Source organism: Phalacrocorax carbo, chromosome 12, assembly GCF_963921805.1.
Source record: "Phalacrocorax carbo chromosome 12, bPhaCar2.1, whole genome shotgun sequence".
In the NCBI taxonomy this organism is placed as follows: domain Eukaryota; kingdom Metazoa; phylum Chordata; class Aves; order Suliformes; family Phalacrocoracidae; genus Phalacrocorax; species Phalacrocorax carbo.
Genome location: NC_087524.1, coordinates 1,501,963 through 1,521,381, shown reverse-complemented (window position 1 = coordinate 1,521,381; position 19,419 = coordinate 1,501,963). Strand labels below are relative to the sequence as shown.

Below are 19,419 nucleotides of genomic sequence, written 5' to 3'. Positions count from 1 at the left end.
GGGCAGGGGGTGGAAACCAGCTCTGAAAAATCGGAATAGAGGTTCAGCCAAGAATGACTAATAGTTGGAAACTGGTCTTTAGCTCAAGCTGGGGTAAAAATCTGGGGAAATCCCAGGACTACACTTCCAGATGAAAAACTTGTTGACTGCCATTCCCTTTCCGACCTAATGGACTGGAAGAGAGGAACACAGAGAATCTGAAACCCTCAGCAGATTGCTTCCAGGTCTGGCTTTTCTCTTGCAATACACAGTATGTGTGGATGCCAAGCAGCAGCAGGGGAGGATCAGAGTGTTTAGATTATGTGCTTTCCTTCTGTTCTGCCATCCTACAGCACTTCATCCGGGTGAAGAAAACGAAGAACGAAAAGATTTGAGGTTGATAAAACAAGAAAAAATAGGAAGTGGATGTTGTAAAAGCTGAAACTTCTTGGAAAATGCTTGAATAAAAGTGAGTAAGATGCTGGCTTTATCAGAAGCTTTCTTCACAATATCTTAGTTAAGAAAACACATTTTCTTTTTGAGAAATACTGGAAGTTTTGGAGGAATCCTCCATTAAGCGATTCAGAAACAGCCAGAGGTTCAGCAAGGAAGTACCCTGACATCATAGGAGAATGGAGGGACAAAAAAACTCAAGTGCGGAGGCTTCTCTGCAAAAATACTTAAACCACGGATTGAAATAGCAGCACCACAAAGGGTACAAGGGCATTTACAGCAAATGACACTCTTCCCTGCTCACTGCAGTATATTTACCAGTCAGTCCTCCCTTGATAGGTGATGCGGTCTCTGGGTCCCCTGCAGGAGTTTTGGGGTTGCAGGCTGACAGACTGTTCTAGGCGCAAAACCACAACAATTACATCCAGGTAGACACTACACAAACTCCGAGAGTTGCACAACCCCACCGGCCTGTCCGGAGGGAACAGAGACAACGGCAGCGCAAACGGTCCTTGAACAAAGCATCAGGGAGATTTGGCAGGTACCGGCGCAGTGACGTGCTGGATGGCAGCCAGAGGGTCCGTGAGCCGAAGGCTCTGCTCTGCGCCCTACAATGGTAGCCACTCGCGGCCACGGAGGACAGGGATTTTGAGAAGCCAGATAACACATTCTTCCCTTACAAAGCAGGACGAGCCTAAAGTAACCTATTAACAGGCTCCGTCACTCTTGTAAGAGCCAAAAAGGAAAAAGTAGGGAAAACACATTTAAAATTTGTACATTGATGCCTTTATGCATAAATATCCGCATATAGCAGGGAGTATCTACCCCCCTGTCTTGACTCACCTATGGTGTACATCTATCCACAGGGGTTTGAAGCTAACTTTAAGCAATTCTCCCACTCAATTTCACAGTTCTTTCAAATCATCAAGCCCTCCCTTCTTCCGTTTTCCCAGCAGGTTTTTAGAAGACTTTTAATACAGAAGAAAAAGCTGAAATTTAAAAAAACTGGAAAAAACCAACCAAAAAAAAAACCAACCCAAAAACCATACTAAAAATTAAAAAAAAAATTAAAAAATTAAAAACCCAGAAAACCCCCCAGGCAATATTTCAATGGACTTGATCTAATCTGTGGGTTAGTCTGGCCTGAGATTCCTCTCCAAATTTCTCTCCTAAAGTGATAAAAACATCCTTAGAGAGCCTCTGCATAAACACCACCTGAAAAGACCACCTTTCTCCCACAGAACTTGCATGATACAAAGGAAACCATAAGAAGGCAGACCAAAGGAGAATAACATGGAAACACTGAAGCCCTGCAGGACTGCAAGCTTTGCATTCCCCAGCCAGGCCTTCAAAAGGACTCCGAAAGGGACACACTTGATGCTGGAGACCTTACCAGGCTGAGGCTCTTATCATCACTGTTGCTCTCAGTGCCCATGAGCAAAAATAACATCAAAACGTAACTGTTCTCAGCACTGCACAATGACACAGCCCCAGCCAGGACTACTGCAGACAGCAAACCCCCCATTCTAGGCACTCCAGACCCATCCTCACCAAAGCCATCCCACAGCTTTGCTCTCCTTTGCACTGAGAGCTCTCCTCTAGTGAGGAACCCCCAGTTTCAGTATATCACACACCACAGCAACAAGGCAGGACCGAGAGCCAGCCGGGAAGTCAGTGCACACACTGAGGTCTGGGTTAACGACACCCACCGCGGGTGCAGCTGACCTACAGCCACTCCTCCAACACCATGCAGTCAGAGACTGAAGGCCCAGGGACAAGCTTAAACAGAGCCTGTGGGCCCAGGGGTGGAGAGTGTGGGTGGAGGTCCCAGGTGAGACTGGTCAGGGTGATTAAGGCCCATCAAATGTACTCAGAGCCCTCACAAAAGCTTTGCCAAACTTCACTGGGAGTTCAGATGAAACTCAGCAAGGACCAGGAAACCTGAAAGAGATTGTTCCTTCAATTGATCAAGGTTTATCTTTAGTGTCAAGAGCTGGACCGGCAAATTTCCATCCTGGGAAGTAGAGGGGACTTCTAGAGACTGTGGAGCAACATCAAACAACCTAAGCTGTCCAGCTTTGGATGCAGTCCCATCCTTTTCCCTGTTCTTTGGTTTCCACAACCTAGCAAATAGGCTATTAACACTGATTTTATGGGATGCTGTCAGAGATACTGTTCCCCAGGACTGCTTCAGGGAGAAATGAGTGGTAACCCCATGTGCCAAACTGGACCCATATGGCCTAGGATGGGTGAAAATCTTGGCAATGCCACCTGCCTCTCCACTCTAGTGGGAGGGACAAGATGTAAGGAAAGCTGAGACAAACTGCATCAGTGAATTTGTGCTCCTGCATGTCTCATTCCACCCAGCACATCCCCTTTACAGGTTCCCTGAGAGGTGGGCCCTCCGGTGAAGTACCTTCATGATAAAAGAACAGCAAATAGTGCGAACTAAAACTCAGTCTCTATTGACGCTTGTTACGACCAATGCGAATCCTCAGAGTCATGTCCAACCAGTGTTAGTCTGGAGCAACATTCACAGTCCCCAGCGGACCAGTCCTGTTCAAACTCTCTCCCTCCAGTGCCTAATACAGCCTGTATTGTTCCTGGGAGCAAATCCCAGTATACAGCCAAAGGCCACACCTTCAGCCCAGCGTCACGCGGTGGAGCGGGGCAGCCGTGGTTGGGAGTCACGGCAGCGCACTGAGGTCGCTGAGGGTGGGCAGAACCTCAGGCAGACCAGGTCCCCCTCCCCTGCCAAAGGCCGCGCATGTCCCTGCGCTCCTTCCCCAGGCAGGACAGCAGCCCGGAGGTTAAGGCGCTCTCTCTCAATCCTTTTGCCCCCGACCTCCATCCTCTTCCGCACCCACATGGTGTTGGACACACCACCCCTGCAGGAGCCAGCTGCAGCAGCAGCAAGGTGGGTACCTCTCCTGCCCTGCTGCCACCCCTGGCTCGCCTCCTGCCTGCAGCCAGGCAAGCCCGCTCCAGCCTGCCCAGGATGGGTGAGCGGGGGGCGAGGCAGGTCATGTATAACCCAGGGTGGGGGCTGAGGCGTGTCCCCCCCGAGATGACTTCAGCTGCATTCCAGTGAGCCTGGCAACCTCCCACACACACAAATAAAAGGAAATGAGAAACTCGGCAACAAAGAAACTGGCAGGGAAGCCACAGAGGCACACAGGAACGGGAAAAGAGATTAAACACAGGCTCAAGAGCCCCAGCGTGCTGAGCCTTCCTCTCTAAAGCCTTCCTTTAACTTTGATGGGGGGCACAGGAGTCTTCTTTTCACTTGAAAGGGCAAGAGGAGGGACTGGATAAAAGGGATGCAGCATTATCCGGAATTGAGAGCACAAGAACGTGCTACAAAGCTTAAAAAAAAAAAAAGTTCAGTGCAGGCACCCAGCTTCCCTGCATACCTTCCTTGGTGGAAATCAGGAGCTGGGATCTGAATCTGGGCAGAGAAGAGATCAAAGTGGAGATGTTACATGAGGAAGTTTAATAAAACTTAATGCAAAGTAGTTTGGTGAATCCTCTTCCCAATTTCCTGCTCCTTTTTATTTTTTTAGCAATAGGATAATGAGTATTTGAGGCCCTGCGCTGATTTGTATTGATACTATACACTAAGAGTCCATCCCAATGTATTAGACCACATAATTGTGTTTCTATGCATTAGAATAACTCATAAACATGCTATGGTGCTTAGACTTTTGGCTGGCAGTGAAACTATTTAAATCAATCCACTGCAATACTGAGATGGACTTCACCTGCAGTATATACTCCAGAATCAACAGTCCGCTTTGAGGTCTGTGGTAACACCAAGTCAGAACCTTGTGCTTTGTACATCGTTTGCTGTGTGGCTTCCCATACGGAGTATATATGTAGTGGAGCTGTCTGATCATGGATGTAACATCTACCTTGCTCTTCATGCATCATTAAACCTCAAGCATTTAGCTGGATCTGGAGTGGGGAAGAAGACAACCCTTTCCATCAAAGGGATAAATTGCTTCAGAAAGTAAATGGGAAAAACCCCACACAATCCCCTCTCTCGGGATGAGAAAGGACACGATCTCCATGCAGCATCACAGCAGTGCAAGACACCGGGCAAAGGATTTGCACCAGGCCTGAGAAGAGCTCAAAGCAGCTGTTCCTCCAGGGCTAAAGTCTGATTCCTTGGATGAGATAGTTTCTTCCTCTGAAACACCATTGGATGTCAACAGGATTGTTGGTAGAGGACGAACTCGCTCCTTCCAGACACACATATCGTACACTTGGAAGATGATCTTTCCTCATGTTCCTTATAGAACATGAGTTCCATAGCAGGTGGCTGTATAAGCTACCCTGTGAGGACACGGGCCTGTGTGGCAGGACTCCGGGAGCTACCCTGGAGGGCCTTCTCCCAAGCAGACATCATCCCAGGAGCACTATCTCCCAGTGAGAGAAATAGGTCTCAGTTCAAGAGCAGTCTAGCACCGTAGATGCCTGACTGAGCTTCCGCATATCAGCCGCTACCTCAGTAAGGGGAGGCTGGGACCATTTACACAGAACGGCAATGAAGAAATGGATTAGGACTGGGATGGTAAGCTCTGCTGGGTCCTGAATGCAACAGATCTACTGGATGTCTCCTCCACTGTCTGGCCCTGACAGTCACAACCAATGCCAGGGAAGTGGGGTCCCAGCCTATCGTGAAAAGAGAGAGACACATCCTGGCATACTTGCCTGGTGATACAGTGAACCATGCTGACAGCAAAGTTTAAAGTGCCTGGCCATTTTGCACAAAGGAGTGGGAGACTGGTCAGATAGTCATGTGTCTTGCTTCAAAGGGCGGACAACAGGTGTCTGTTCACATTCTATATCAATGATTGGTTCATACAGCGTGTCAGAGGTGTCACTCTCTCCAAGGTGTTCGAGCCAAGCTTCTTTTCCTGAAAAGAAGGGAAAAATGAAGAACAGAGGAACAAGCTTTTCTATGGGGTCTGCAGCATTCAACATCAGATGAGAATTTTTCCTGCACCAGTTCATTCACAAAAGACATTCTGCTCCTTTTGGTTCCTTTAAATCCCAACTATACGCTGAACTCAGATGGACGGATTATTTCAAAGTCAAAGGGCTGAATTCCTGGCTGTATAAATACAATGACTCCCCAGAGAGACTTATGCTGAATCAATGGACAGGGAACATTTTCCAAAGAAGCCGTAAGTTGGAAAGTTCAAGTGGTGGGACAGCCTTTTCAAGACAGTATGAAGTGATTAGCGAACAGCTGGGATACTTCTTTCAATTTCTGCTACTGTATCTTGGCGAGCCTCTAACCTGCGCTGGACCTAAACTTCCCCATCTGCAGAAGAGAAAACGGTTCCCTGTCCTTTACGCCTGGTACCAAAGCCTGATCTGCCCATATCCCCGTGGGAACTTTCATCCACAGCAAGCGGATGCACGTGACTCTCCACATTCCCAGCATCTTCCTCCAGGACCCCTGTGCAGGGCTGAGTCCACCTTCACGCAGTCCCACCTCCAGCACCTCTGCTCACCTATGTTCAGCAAAGTTGAGCGAAGGGGCAGCAGCACAGGACAGAAAAGAGGAGGAGCAGGGCCTTACTTCCAGCTTAGACTTTCTACAGGATGTTGGGGCAGAGCTCCAAAATGCTCCGTTTTCCTCCCTGAAAAACAGATGAGCTGTACTTTTAACGTCCCTTTGCCAAGGGGGTAACGCTTGCTCTCCCACCGCTCCAGTCCCCGTAGCAGCACTAGCAGCCAGATGGGCTGAGAGCCGGGACCACCCTGTTCGCGGCTTCTGAACCACTACACATCTTATTTAATCTGCAGAAATACCAACCTAAAACTGAGCTCCCTGGCCTGGAAAAATTAGGCTATTGGAGCTACCCTGGCAAGGCTGTGTGGCAGTACTGTGGCACCACATCTCTGTCCTCGTAGGATGTGGGCTGCAAGCTGACTCTGCTTAGAGAGAACATTAACTACACCTCTTTATTATTGAGAAGAAATTTATTGGAGACATCCCTCCCTCTCTCCAGCTTCTCCTTTACCTTCGCGGAAAAGTAAACATTTAATTTTTTTTGTTGTTAATAGATTTAATGTTCATTTGTCGGTAGCCTAGGGGCAGGAACGCGTGACATTTCAAATAATTGTTGTTTCGGGGGTATCCTCTGGAGGAAAATGCTGCAAAAGTGTGGAGAAGATTTAAGTAAATTACTGTGTCAGCTTCTATTTATTCCTTACATGATTGCCAGAGGCAGGGCTGCAAGATAACCATTAGAGGCCCAGCCATAAAACAGGGAAGCAGAATTTCAAAAAGCTGGAGTGCCATTACTGGAAAGTTAGTGTGTAACATGTTAAATTATCCCCAAAGTAGGGGGAGGTAGAAGGGGGGGAGGCACGTGTCTAAGAGTGAGAGAAAAGAAAAAGAGAGAAAGAGGGACTGTGTGAGTGAAAGGAAGGAATTGCTCCATGAGGAAGGAGTGGAAGGTTAGAGACAGACAGACAGACAGACAAACAGATAAATAGAGGAGGAGGGAATGAAGACTAAGGCAGGCCTTGAGTCCAGCTCTGAGGCCCTGCCATGGTGCTTGCGAACCTTTGGAGCAGGGTGTTTAGTTTTGGAGTCCTGCCTGAGGGTGTTGAAGTGGGGTGAGCCAGGAAGAGGAACAGCTGCGCCCCACATCTGAGGTGTTTCAAAGCTACGCGATGACTCAGCTGAAGCGGAGTGGAACTGCTCCTTTTTCCTACGGCCAGAAGAGGTTGCAGCCCTGGCAAAGCCAGTTGCCTCTGCGTAACCAGCAACCAGTTTGGGCATAGTTTCCTCCAGCTTTGTCACCTTCACGTCTCTGGGGCACAACCAGAGGCTCTAAAGAGAATCCAATTTCCTGCCCATTGAGGCACCTTGGATTTTTTCTTTGCTTTTCACTTTTCTTCACTTTTTACCTCCAAAAGATATTCCGTCATCCCAGTAAGAGGGAGTACTGAGTTTGGTCTGGTGCTGAGTGTAGTTCCAATCCAAGCATGACTGCTCAGCTCCAATCTTGTATGCAGGCACTTGTGGTTCCATCAGGAAAGTCCTTTGCACTGGGAAGAACGGCAGGGGCAGAAAGAGCTGTAAAAAGTATTGCATGTTCAAAAAAAAAATCACCCAGAACTAACAGGGAGAAACCACAATGCAAATACACTTGCTGGGAGCGAACTGCTTTCTACCTATGTGGTCTTTCTACAAGGGTGTAGGCCAGGAAAGAGAAGAAAGAGGTAGGCACCAAGATGCTGAACCAGCCCACAGCATGGGCCAGTGTGAAGGAGGTGTGTCAGGACGCAGGACACTATTACCTGCTCTCCCTGTCCCGTCTCAGCCTTTGTCAGCCTGGCTGACACACCAAATTCTTTGAGGTTTACTAAGTTGAGCATGGAGGTGGGGGAAGTGTGTGGGGACAAAAGCCTCAGCTATGCCAGCAATCTCTAGAACACCCCTAGAATCCAGATGCTAGCTGACTAGTGGGAAGGCAGGTCCCTCCACCCAGCACAATCAGCTTCATGATTTCCCTCATCAGACCTTTCCCACCTCCCACCTCTCAACTGCGGGTTGTATCTTTTGGGTGTATCACCCAAAAGATCAGTGAGGGGCAGCTCCAGCTCTACTCAAGACCATGGACACTGCTGCAAGGTGGTGCTCTAGGCTGAAAGGTAAGCAACTCATGAAAACAAAAGGAAGGAAACCTCCCTGGGAGGAATGGGAAATGCTCAGGTTCTGACACTGAAACTAATGGAAAGGGACAGGAGCCAACTCATTAGCCATTGGGGGCAGGAGGAGATCCCGTGGAGCAGCAGGCAGGTTGTATCTGCCACGTGCAGGATTTTTGCTGAAGTGTCTCACACAGCAGGAGGATGGCCCCATGGCCTTTCGCTGTAATCAGGCCTGGTCCTTCCAGTGCTCACACAGCTCGGCCACCCCTTGGCTCCCCGCACGTAATGCCCATTTGTGCTGCTTTGGCCTGCCCCTGCCTGTCCTGCACCAGCCTCCTCATCAGCCTCCCTCTGCTCCTGTTTGTTACTCACACTCTACAGCTCGGCACTGCCCTCTGACTCATTGCCCAGATGCTGCCGGTTCTCCTTTTCTCTCATTGTAATTTATTTACATCATGAAAAACAATTAAGTTCCAAAAAGTCTTATTTGTCCCAGAGATCCGGTTTTATCTTCCCTGGCATCCCTCTTCATTTGTTCCTGCTACTGCTTCATTTTCTCCTCCCGCTTTTGTCCAGGGCAAGCTCGACTGTGTGGGAACCAAGGGGACTAGGAGCCAAGGGGACAAACCTGGGACTAGGGCCCTGTAGCCCCAGCCTCTCCGAACCAATGGCTCTGCTCCCACCCTCTCACCCAAGAGAATGGGAGTCCAACCACACGCTCAACAATAAATAACCAGGGAGATTTTTTTTTTTTTTTATTTTAACGACTCACAAGGAAGACTTGCTGGTTAAATCATTGCTAACTCTCAACCTCCTCAATATTTCTTTGCTAATAGACTTCAGGTTTAATTGAAGGATCTTCTCTGGACTCTGTCTAAGGCACCATTTTCTCTTTAACCCCACCGCTCACAGCCTCACAAAAGCCAATCCATTAAGGGTCTTCATTAGTTTGAGCACCAGCCAACCACCCAAGCGGCAAAGGTCAAACACAGTCACCTGTCACAACATGGCAGTAAAACTACTAATTGTATGGGAACAAATGAGATAAAAAGATGGTACTATTATGCTATTTGATTTATTTTGTTTCCAAAGAGTCATTTAAGTCTAATTTACTTTGCAAGCTATAGAGTGGGCCTGTGTGGATACAGATACTTCTGTGAGCAAATGTGGGTGTGTACCTGTGCACGCGTGTGTTATCTCTCTCTGTCATGCACGCATATACACATGTACGCGCATACAGGGGTCTGAAATGCAGATCTAGGGAACCATAAAGTCATGGCACCATAAAGACTTACATTTAACCCTTCGTACAGGCAGAACGCCACGTGACACCGAGATGGCTCTGCAGTAGCAGCAGAGTCACACCAGCCCCACTGCTGCCAACTCACTTGCCCATGCACCCCCGCTCCTCAGCATCCCAGCTGCAATCGCAACGGCCAGGGCAGCCAGTGCAGGGTCCCATTTTGGAAGGGCATTTGCTTTTGAAACCTTTTTCTTTCCCTTTTTTTTGTGCTTAGGAGGAGAAAATGGCCCACATGCCCTCTGGTGGACAAATGCCACTTTGCAGCTCTAGAATCCAAATGGAAAGCTGGAAGTGGCCATATTTGTAGGCACAAAACGAAGTCGTCTCAGTAAGAGGTTTTTAAAAATTCGCTTTCTCCCCAGCTTGTCCTGGCAATCGTGTTCTCAGCACACGTCTGTGACTGCCAACTGAAAAAAAATCTGGGCTTTCTGAGACACAAAAAAACCACAGCCCAGCCATTGTAGGTGCCAAATCAACATGGCCATCTCACCAACTTCCCATTACCAGATGAGGGTATCATTTTTCCTGGAAGAAGATGTAAACGGTACTTCTTTTGGAATAAAGACCTTCTTATTCAAACACAAGACCCAATCTCAGGCAGTGCTGTCACCCTTCAGCACAGCAGACCAAATATCTGGCAGGGTCAGGACAAAATTTTCCAAGGCTTTCGGAAGACACTTAATGCTGATCACAACTTTGATATTGAATACAGTAGAGAAACGTTCAGGGGCTTTTCAAAGAACAGATGTCTCCAAGCTCATGTATTAGGGACACTGTTTTGCCTTCTTTCTGGTTACGATCAACTCTTTCAGGGCCATGCAGGGACCACAAGATCTTGCAACATACAAACGTGGGGAGACATGACCATCCCATAGCAATGAGATAGCTTCCTCCTGCACAACCAACAGGGTAGTATGACACATGGGCAGACTTCATGAGTAGAGTTGTTGGGAGACTGGGAATATTTCTACGAAGGCAGCAATGTAATTTTGTTTTTTGACAATCTCTGCTCATCAGGGAGTCATCAAGATCATCACAATCAATACTTCCAATTACGTGTTGTACAGCAAATAAACGCTCATAATCAAAAAGGAAAAATATTCACTTGAAACATTTCAGAGCATTGTGAAGGCTATTTTCAAATGCCTGCTTGTACAGGGAAGCCCTTTAGTTATGGTAAACTCAACTGAACAGATCTAGAGAAAACTAAGACTAGGAATAAAGAATGGGCAGATGGTTCCTGGGTGAGCATAGCTGAGGAAAGAACCTGGGGAAGATGAAAGCAGATGATTGCATGGTGACTTCCAGTGCACGTAGCAGCAGGGACTACACAGCTGAAAATACAGCTAGGATAATAGTGAGATCTGGCTGGAGGGGGATGCAAGTGCCCCTCTGAAGTGGTAAGAGCATTTCTGCACACTTCTGGTTCCCTTGGCTGTGTTGGCCTGGTATGGCCCAGCCATTCAGACATGCCTGCCTCTCAAGGAAGAGTCAGGGTCACGCCTGTCAAGCTCGATCAAACATGTCCTTGTGTTCACTCCAGCAAGCAGATTAACGAGACTTAACTTGTTCGTGGCATTATGGGAGATCACATGGGCATCTGTGAAACATGAAAAGCAATACATGCCATCCCCCTCCTGTTCTGGTGCTCCCAGGGTGCAGAGATCTTCTTGTCCTACGTTTTCTATTCCTGCTGAAAACAGGGAGGAGCTTGATCACAGCTTCATGTGCCAATGGTGAGCATTTAGACTAGCCACTGCTATCATTAGGGACCTGAATCACGTGCCAGCTGTGCTTCTGCTCCCTTTTATCCTCATCTTTTCTCAGTTTGTCCCCAACCCCTTCTTCCTTGCCTTCCCCCTTTCACTTTGCTCCTGTCTCACTTCATGACTCCCCCAGTGCTGAGATCAGCCCTACCATACTGTTTACCTTCAGCAGTAATCAACATGTTACAGAGGATGCCACCAGCCCAAACCCATTAGCCCTTAGCTAACAAAGGGCTCATGAGAAAAATGTATTCCCTCAGTCTGTATTTAGAAAAAGACATTTCCTATTGTGGGTGAGAAACAGACTCCACCAAGCTTGTGATGCATCACCACAGCTACCAGCAGGATCCCACAGTGGAGCTGATTTCTGGGAAGCAGGGAAAATTAAGAAGTTTTTTGCTGGCAGTGGGTCATTTGCACTATATGAATGTATCCAACCAGCTCTAAACTGGCTCCAGAACTGGAAGAGGAAATGGAAGGGAGGAGGGCGACAAGAGCATTAAAACACTTTTTCCCATTTTGTTATTCAAAGGTTACATTTCAATTCACCTTTTCTTCTGTCAAATTTGAAAAATAATAAACCACACAGGTCTTCCTGAGACTTTTCCCCCCCCTCTCCCCAGATATTCCCATAATAGGAGAGGGTAAGCAGCATTTCACAGCTCCAGTGGAGAGCAAATTAGTTTTTCTGGCAACTAAATGCAGTGTCTCCTCCACTATGCACACGCACACACACATCGCTGCCTACAGCATTAACAGATCCTGCCTGAAGTGCAAAGCCAAGGAACCAAAAGGATGCAATGCCAGAATTAAAACTGCCTTGTAGTGTTAGCGCCCCTAAATACATGTTGCGTTATGTTATCAGCTTCAATTACCAAGCTCAACTATATTTCCAAGTAAATGGTTTCTTAATCTAGGGCTTAGGATGGCATTCCCTTAATAAGTGGCTCTGCCCTTATTTTATTTTCTCTTTGTCCACTGTTAAGTGCTATGCACTATACTCATGCGCAAACCTTTTTCTGAAGACAAAACTGTACATTTCTTTCTCCTGTGTTTTTTATCTGGTGCTCATCACAAGAGTGGTCGAGTGCTTTTCTGAGTTGAACCTGTTTATCTTCCAAAAACAGGACTTGTTATTTCCATTCTAGAGACAAGAAACTGAGGCACACAGGAATGAAGATCCAACAGCATCTGATTCATTTTGGAAACCGTTTATGCTTTCAGTGCACTTAGCTTACTCTGTGCAAGCACCACAGTTCCCATTATATTCAGCAATGACATCTGTAACTCAGAGACACATCTCAGCATAAAGCAGGGGGAAGCATGACCCTAAAAATTAGTGAATTATTACTGGGGCAAAGTGATTCATCCAACATCTCTTTGGAACCCCCCCTTTCAATAACCACACGATGAGCATTTCTTCACCAGACCCTGACTTATTGCAGGTTCAGTAAGTAAAGAGGCAGAGGCCATACAGACAAATCTCTTTCACTCTGCTCCACTCCTGAGCATATCCAGGTTGAGCAGTGAAGAAGACAGGAATCATATTTAAAATGTTTGTAACCAAAGATTTGTCTATAAGGAATACAGACAGAGATGCCTGGCAGAAGTTATCAGACCTTTACCACATTAATGCTGACCACAATGTGAAAAAATGTGCTTTTAATACTATTGTGACTGGTTTTTTATGTGAAAGAGGAGAAAGAAGACATTCTTAGCTTGGTTTTTCAACATATAAGAAGACTACATGCTGCCCTCCCAAGTCCAAACCAAAAGAAAAAAGACCAGGCACCACACTGTCAAGAATAATTGGCTGTGCAAACACAATTTAGGAAGCAGCAGATTTGCAGAAAAGTATCTTGGCGTGGTGATGAATCATATCCATGAGTCAACTATGTCAAGCTTTTCAGGAAAAAAACCCCAGCTATTACACCAAGATTATGAACAGCAGCATCCTTTGCAAGACACATGAATTACTCTTCTGACTATAATCTACCCCAGAAAGGCCTCCTTCGGTGGGCTGCTTTCCATATGGGGCAATTTAAGCAACATGCAAATTTACTCAGGACTCTGAGTCCTCAGGAGTGGGGAACAAATGATCAGACATCTGTGAAGATGAGATGGGAGGGAAGCCCAAAAGAGACAGAATTGAGTAGTTGAAAAAAAAAAAATTGAGGAGAGACACGGCAGCAGTTTACTAGTAGGTGAAAGAGGGAAGCAATAAATTTTTTTCCATGTCACTGACAGATACAAAAAGAAGTTACGGGCACTTTGGACACTGGGAAGAATGTTAGAGGAGTAAGCACTGCAACAGATTAGCCTGGACAGAGGAGGATGACTTCACTGGAGGTTTCTAAGGACAGATTAGACAAACACCTATGAGAATTCCTTAGATAACTGTGATCTTTGCTTGGGAACAGAGGTATAGGCTAAAGATCTCCTGAATAAAGCTCAGCCCTCATCAAATTCCAGCACTGTGGTCCAGAGCATGGCATGCTAGTTCTGCTCAGAGCAACAAATAATATGACATTGTTTAAAATTATATTTTCCCAAAAGGTATAAATTAGTTAATAAATGTAAAACTTCAACGGAGCAAACACCAAACCTGCAGGATCTGAGACCATGTGGTTAATATTTGACAAAATCATAAGTAACAGAAAATAGGGACTGATAATGAGAAGTTTGGGCAGATCCTACCAACAGCTGGTACTTTGTCTCCTTTGTAAGTCAAGAGATTTGTACTGATTGAAGAAGCAGCGACTTGTGGAGCTGATGAGAAAGTCCTGGAATTACTTTTCTCGCAAAAGTAGGGATTGGTGAAAACTCTGGCTCAGGGCCAGTTCATCCCAACAGTCTCCTGAATTCTAACCTGATTTTGTTTGTGTCTGTTTGCAGCCAGTGGGTCTCTCCAGACCATGGCCTCTTTGATGTTGCAATGTTACAGACTGCCAGAAAGCTCTGAGAACCTCTCCACTCATCCCCTCCAGTGGCACCCTGCTCGGTCCTCACAGCACACTCTGCCACAGCAGGATGGGATGCTCCTTCTGGCTGCTGTTGGCCCCTGAGGCGCTCGATGCTGTCAGCACAAGCGGAGGCATGGCTTAGTGGCCCTGCCATTAGCCACCAGCCCGGGGGCGGTGAGTGTCTCTCTGCAGAGAGATCTGGGCAATCACCAACCATATGAAGTTTAACAAGGGAAAGCATCAGATTTTGCACCTGGGGCACGGCAACCCTGGGTGTGCACACAGACTGGGGAACGAGAGGCTGGAGAGCATCTCTGCAGAGGGACCTGGGGGTTCTCATTGATGGCAAATTGAATATGAGCCAACAGCGTGCCCTGGAAGCCAAGAGGGCCAACCGTGTCCTGCGGTGCTTCAAGCCCTGCGTTGCAGCTGGTCAAGGGAGGTGATTGTCCTGCTCTGCTCCGCGCTGGTGCAGCCTCACCTTGAGTGCTGTATGCAGTTTTGGGCGCCACAGTATATTAAGGATATAAAGCTACTAAAGAGTGTCCAGAGAAGGGCCACGAATTTGTGAAGGGTTTAAAGGAGAAACCGTATGGTTCGATCAGCCTAGAGAAGAGGAGACTGAGGGCAGCCCTCATGGCGCTCTGCAGCTCCCTCCCGAGGGGAGGAGGAGGGGCAGGGCTGGTCTCTGCTCTCTGGTGACCAACGCCAGGCCCCGAGGGGATGGCAGGGAGATGTGCCAGGGGAGGGTTAGGCTGGGCTTTAGGAGAAGGTTCTTCCCCCAGAGGGTGGTGGAGCCCTGGCACAGGCTCCTTGGGGAGGCATCACGGCACCAGCCTGGCGATGTTCAAGAAGCACTTGGACAAGGCCCCCAGCGACACGGCGTGAATTTGGGGTGTGCTGTGCGGGGACGGGGGCTGGGCTCGGTGGTCCCGCGGTCCCTCCCGGCCCCGGCCGCTCGACGCGGCGGCGCCTTCAGCACCGCGGAGAGCAGCCCCGGCGCCCCGCCCCCCCGGCGGCGCCCCGCCCCCCCGGCGGCGCCCCGCCCCCCCCGGCGGCGCCCCGCCCCCCCCGGCGGCGCCCCGCCCCCCCGCCCTCGGCTCGTTACCCCGTGAAAACTCGCCTCGCCCATGATTTATTCGAGCTTACCTCTCCTGGGCTGGAATCTATTCCGAGGAACCACTTAAAACTGAATGATAACTGATTCCGAAACAGAACTCTAAAATATAGTTTAACCTTGCACCGATTTTTGATCTAAAATGATTATATTGAATAAAGGTATTCCTACCATTCGTTATCTCAGGGGAAAACACACATAGCTCCACATTGCTGAAAGGAAACGTCCTAACATCATTTTGTTCCCATTGTAAATGGCACCAGGTCATTAACCAAGCTAGTTAAGTAACTCACCAATTTCCCAGCCATCCTGCCGACCAGAAAACCAGCCTGTTACTTGGGTAATCAGATAATTGCATTTTACATTTTCAAATAACCCTTAACAAGCGGAGACTAATTAATGTCCATAACACCCCAATGAGCTATGAATTCCTACTTCCATCTTAGAGCCAGGGAAACTGAGGCTACAAAACCCAGCCAGGGCAGAAGAAGAGCTAGAAGAAACTTGCGGTTCCCAGCCCTGTATTCACTCCATTCCCAGGGAAACACATGAAGGGTACTTTTACCCGTATGATGAAGCTACCAGCAACCACCGAATCATCAACTAAACCATCAGTCAGCCTAATAATTAGCCAATTAATTAGCAACCACCCAAAGCAGATTCATTTACTCAGGCTCCATGTAACACTGCACTAGCAGGAAAGTTGGATGGAGGAATCTAAACAAGGAATGGAAGAGCAGAGCTTTACCACACACCAGGCCCTGGCCAGCTTACAAACAGGGAACGGTGGTCAGCTTCAGAGCCTGGCACTGCAGCTGAGTTTCGTGGTGGCTGATGCACACAGGCCCAGGTTCCCAGGTCCTGGACCAGGAGAAGGGTCCCAACACACTTTCCATGGGGCCAGGGGCAATGCAGGCCCTTCACTGGGTACAGGGAGCAGGCAAAGTTCCATCTGTGCCTTCACACACTACTACTGAGTGGTCCAATTCCAGTGTAGTGTTGGGAGCCTGGTAAAAAAGGAATCTGTCTTTACCACAGGGTTGGTGTATTAGACATCTTCCTGTTCAAGACCTTCCCGCTAAATCCATTTTCCCACCTGTAGACTGCCAGTCACAGGATTCCTACTGAACCACCAGGGACATAAGGATATTGAGAGCAGGGAGGGCATTTTCCCAACAGAAAATGTGGCAAAGCAGGAAAGCTTGGGCATTTCCATTCAGAGTGGCTAGGGAATACCAGGGGCCCAGGATTACTCACCCAAGCAGTCCGGAGGCCAGAGAGCAGTTGCAGTGAAAAGTCAAAAGGTCTGTATGAAAGATAAAGGTTTTCTTTGCAGGCAAAGCAAAGTGAAGCACCTAGAGGGAGTTTGTGGAGAACACAAACTGTTATTTTAGGGGCTTTATTATTGTTGTTGTTGTTGTTATTGTTATTAACCTCTGGGCTTACAGGGGGAAAAAAATCATAGCTCCAAAGACCTCTCTATCGGTTAGCCAAGAGCCCTCAAATGTCCAACTAAAAATTTGTGGGTGTTTTTAACATACAGTAAAAAGGAAATAGCGGCTAAATTTATACTTAAAGCTACTTTAGTTTCTTAGCCCATGCCATCAAGGAGTGAAAGACTAACTGGTAGCACTGGGAAAGAAGTTTTAACCCTGAAGAAAAGTGGGTGAAAAATGGAATCTTATGGCTATCTTTATTTAACTTTTCTTCACCATTTGAGTGATTTCAGTACAAATTTCTTCCAACAGAGAAAAACAATTAAAGTCGTATGGTTTCCGGAAAGACCACGGCCATACCAGCAGCAGTTCTGCAGGACAGAGCAGAGACTACAGTGTTGTGTGTATTCTGCTCCCTCCTGAAAAATCAGAGCGAATTTTTCCAAGTGCTTGTTGCAAAAAGATACTTTCTGCACTAATTAGCTTAAATAAAACATCTTGTTTTATTTAAGCTAATTAGTGCAGAAAGTATCTTTGAGCAGGCTTGAAGATGTAAGTCCAGGCTCATAAAAGATGATGTAACTATGCCTTAACCATTTGCAATCCGTTAGCTGAGCACTGCAACCTGCTTTTAGCCTCTCTGAATTGCAGAGCAAAGAGCCACCGTAAGGGTGGTGGGAGCTGGTTCATTTTGCCTCCTAGCTGGGGCAGGCTGCAAGTGGGGCTCCTGAGCAGCTACGTGGGCTTAGCTAATGGGAGACAACTCCTTATGCTGTGATGCACTTGCAATAGTGACACCAAGTATTTGCTTTAGGCTTACCCCTCATGCTAATGCCATTAAAATGGTGTGGCTCAGCAGTTCCCAAAGGGATTATCACGAGCCTCCATTTGAGGAGCTCCTCATTTGACCAGCCCCTGAGCTGCAACTTGATCTGCAGAATGGGTGTTAGGCTCACCCGGTGCCCAGTGGGGACACCCCCACTCCCAAACTGCTTCGCGTTATGGAAAATCTTCAGCCTGTTTTGCAAAAGGGAGCAAAAAAATATCGATACAGACTCTCTCCCTTTTTCCAGCCTGCAGAACTGCCAGCCGGTCTCTTGGGAAGCCCAGCGATCTCTCTGCACCTCCAAGGCCCATAGAGCTGTTTGTCCATAGTGCATGAGGAGCAGGCTAGTAAGGAGGCCAAGAACCACGAAGTGGCCTCCTGCAGCAGAAAAACCTGTGTGAGGATATGTGAAAAATAACCCTGACTTGCTAATCCTAGCTGTGAGCAAACAATTAGCAGGAAGCAGAGGCAAACAGGAAAGCTGATTTAATTATGTGACACTGATACAGCCAGTGAACTGGAGGGGAGGGAAGGGGGGAGGCGAAGGAGGGGGGCCAGGGATGTGGGGTCAAAACAGTTTGTAAAAATCTGTTTCACAAAAGCTGTTGTTCCCCTCGGGGCAGAGAGAGATTACCGTGGCTCAGTGTCTATCAAACACGGGAAGAGAATAGGGCCAGGGGCAATGAGACAGCTTCCGAGTATGAAGGGCCCTTCTTCTTCTCCGCAGCAACCAGCAGCCTGCCAAAGAATTCCTGTAAGCTCTCGGCGGCTTTGTGTGCCTGCCCCGGCTGTGGGCAGCACTGCAGCAGGCCTGCCTATTGTCGGCAGGGCTCAAAGGGAGCAGGGGAGAGAAAAGGGGAGCTGGGAGGAGGAAGAGGGCTTAAGGGGGCTTGTTGTTATCAAAGCCACAGAGGTTATTGTGCTGGAGCAGAATCACGCTGCTTCTGAGCCCCTTCAGTGTGGCTGTTAATGGAGGCGCTGCAGGGAGACAGAGGGTGGGATTTGCTCCATGTAAACTCGCCGGGGTCTCCCTCTGCACGCACTTTGCTTGCTCACACCCGCTGGCTCAGAGCGGCGCGGAGGGAGGCAGGTGGCCCCGCGCCCTCCTTTCCCATCGCCACCGGCATCCGAAGGCACCTGCCGAGGGAGCCGGGCTCACGTACCCCCCCACGGACGCACCTGCTACGGCAGAGTCACGCACACGCGGGCCGAACGCCCGTGCTTACACACGCGGATGCGCCGACCGGCCGCTGGTGGGTTCAGAGGGAAACACACGCACGTCCAGGTCTGCAAAGGCAACGGCTCGTCGCTGACGGCATCTGCAGCTGGACAGACAGACACACCCGATGGCTAGTACGCATACCCTCAACACCTGGGTGCAAGTCCTTAACCCAAACACCCACAGAGTCAGATGAACCCGTGCACAACAGCGTGTAAGCCTGCTTTTCCTGGCATGCACAAATGAGAAAGTCTCGAGGCCCTGTCTCAGAGATCATGAGCCCTTGGCAGAGGTAGCAGAAGGGATGCTAAGCCGTGTTCTTTTAAAAGCTTCATCTGCAGCACAGGAAAGGAGACGCCGAAGGCCCCTGGGGAGTGAAAGCCTCAGGAAGGGGCTTGTGAGCAGGGGTCTGTTGTCAGCAGTTTTTTAAATACTGATGCTGCGTGTCAGGAACTAAAAAATCTCCCAAAACACTGGGCTCCAAACACCCTCCAAAGACCCTGATTGACTGGAGGAGGGCCCTGGTACTGAAACTAGAGCATGTCCCAAGGGACCGCAGAGTCAGGGTGAGCAGGGTGGAAGAGCCAGACCCCATTCAAACTCTGGCCTGACTTGGATCAGGGACAAGTGAGCACTGACATGAGGCAGTGCCCAAAGGCCGGCACGTCAGTCCCACAGGC

General features: G+C 48.4%; 1 long non-coding RNA gene across 1 annotated transcript in view; it reads right to left on the bottom strand.

Annotated features, from left to right (window-relative positions):
- Positions 1 to 4,008: 4,008 nt before the first annotated feature.
- LOC135315463 (uncharacterized) overlaps positions 4,009 to 19,419 on the bottom strand; it is a 295,947-nt gene continuing 280,536 nt past the window's right edge. Inside the window, exons 5-6 of the long non-coding RNA XR_010374926.1 lie at positions 7,363 to 7,503; positions 4,009 to 5,351 (exon numbers count right to left, since the gene is read on the bottom strand). This is a non-coding gene — a long non-coding RNA (uncharacterized LOC135315463). The remainder of the gene's footprint in view (positions 5,352 to 7,362; positions 7,504 to 19,419) is intronic.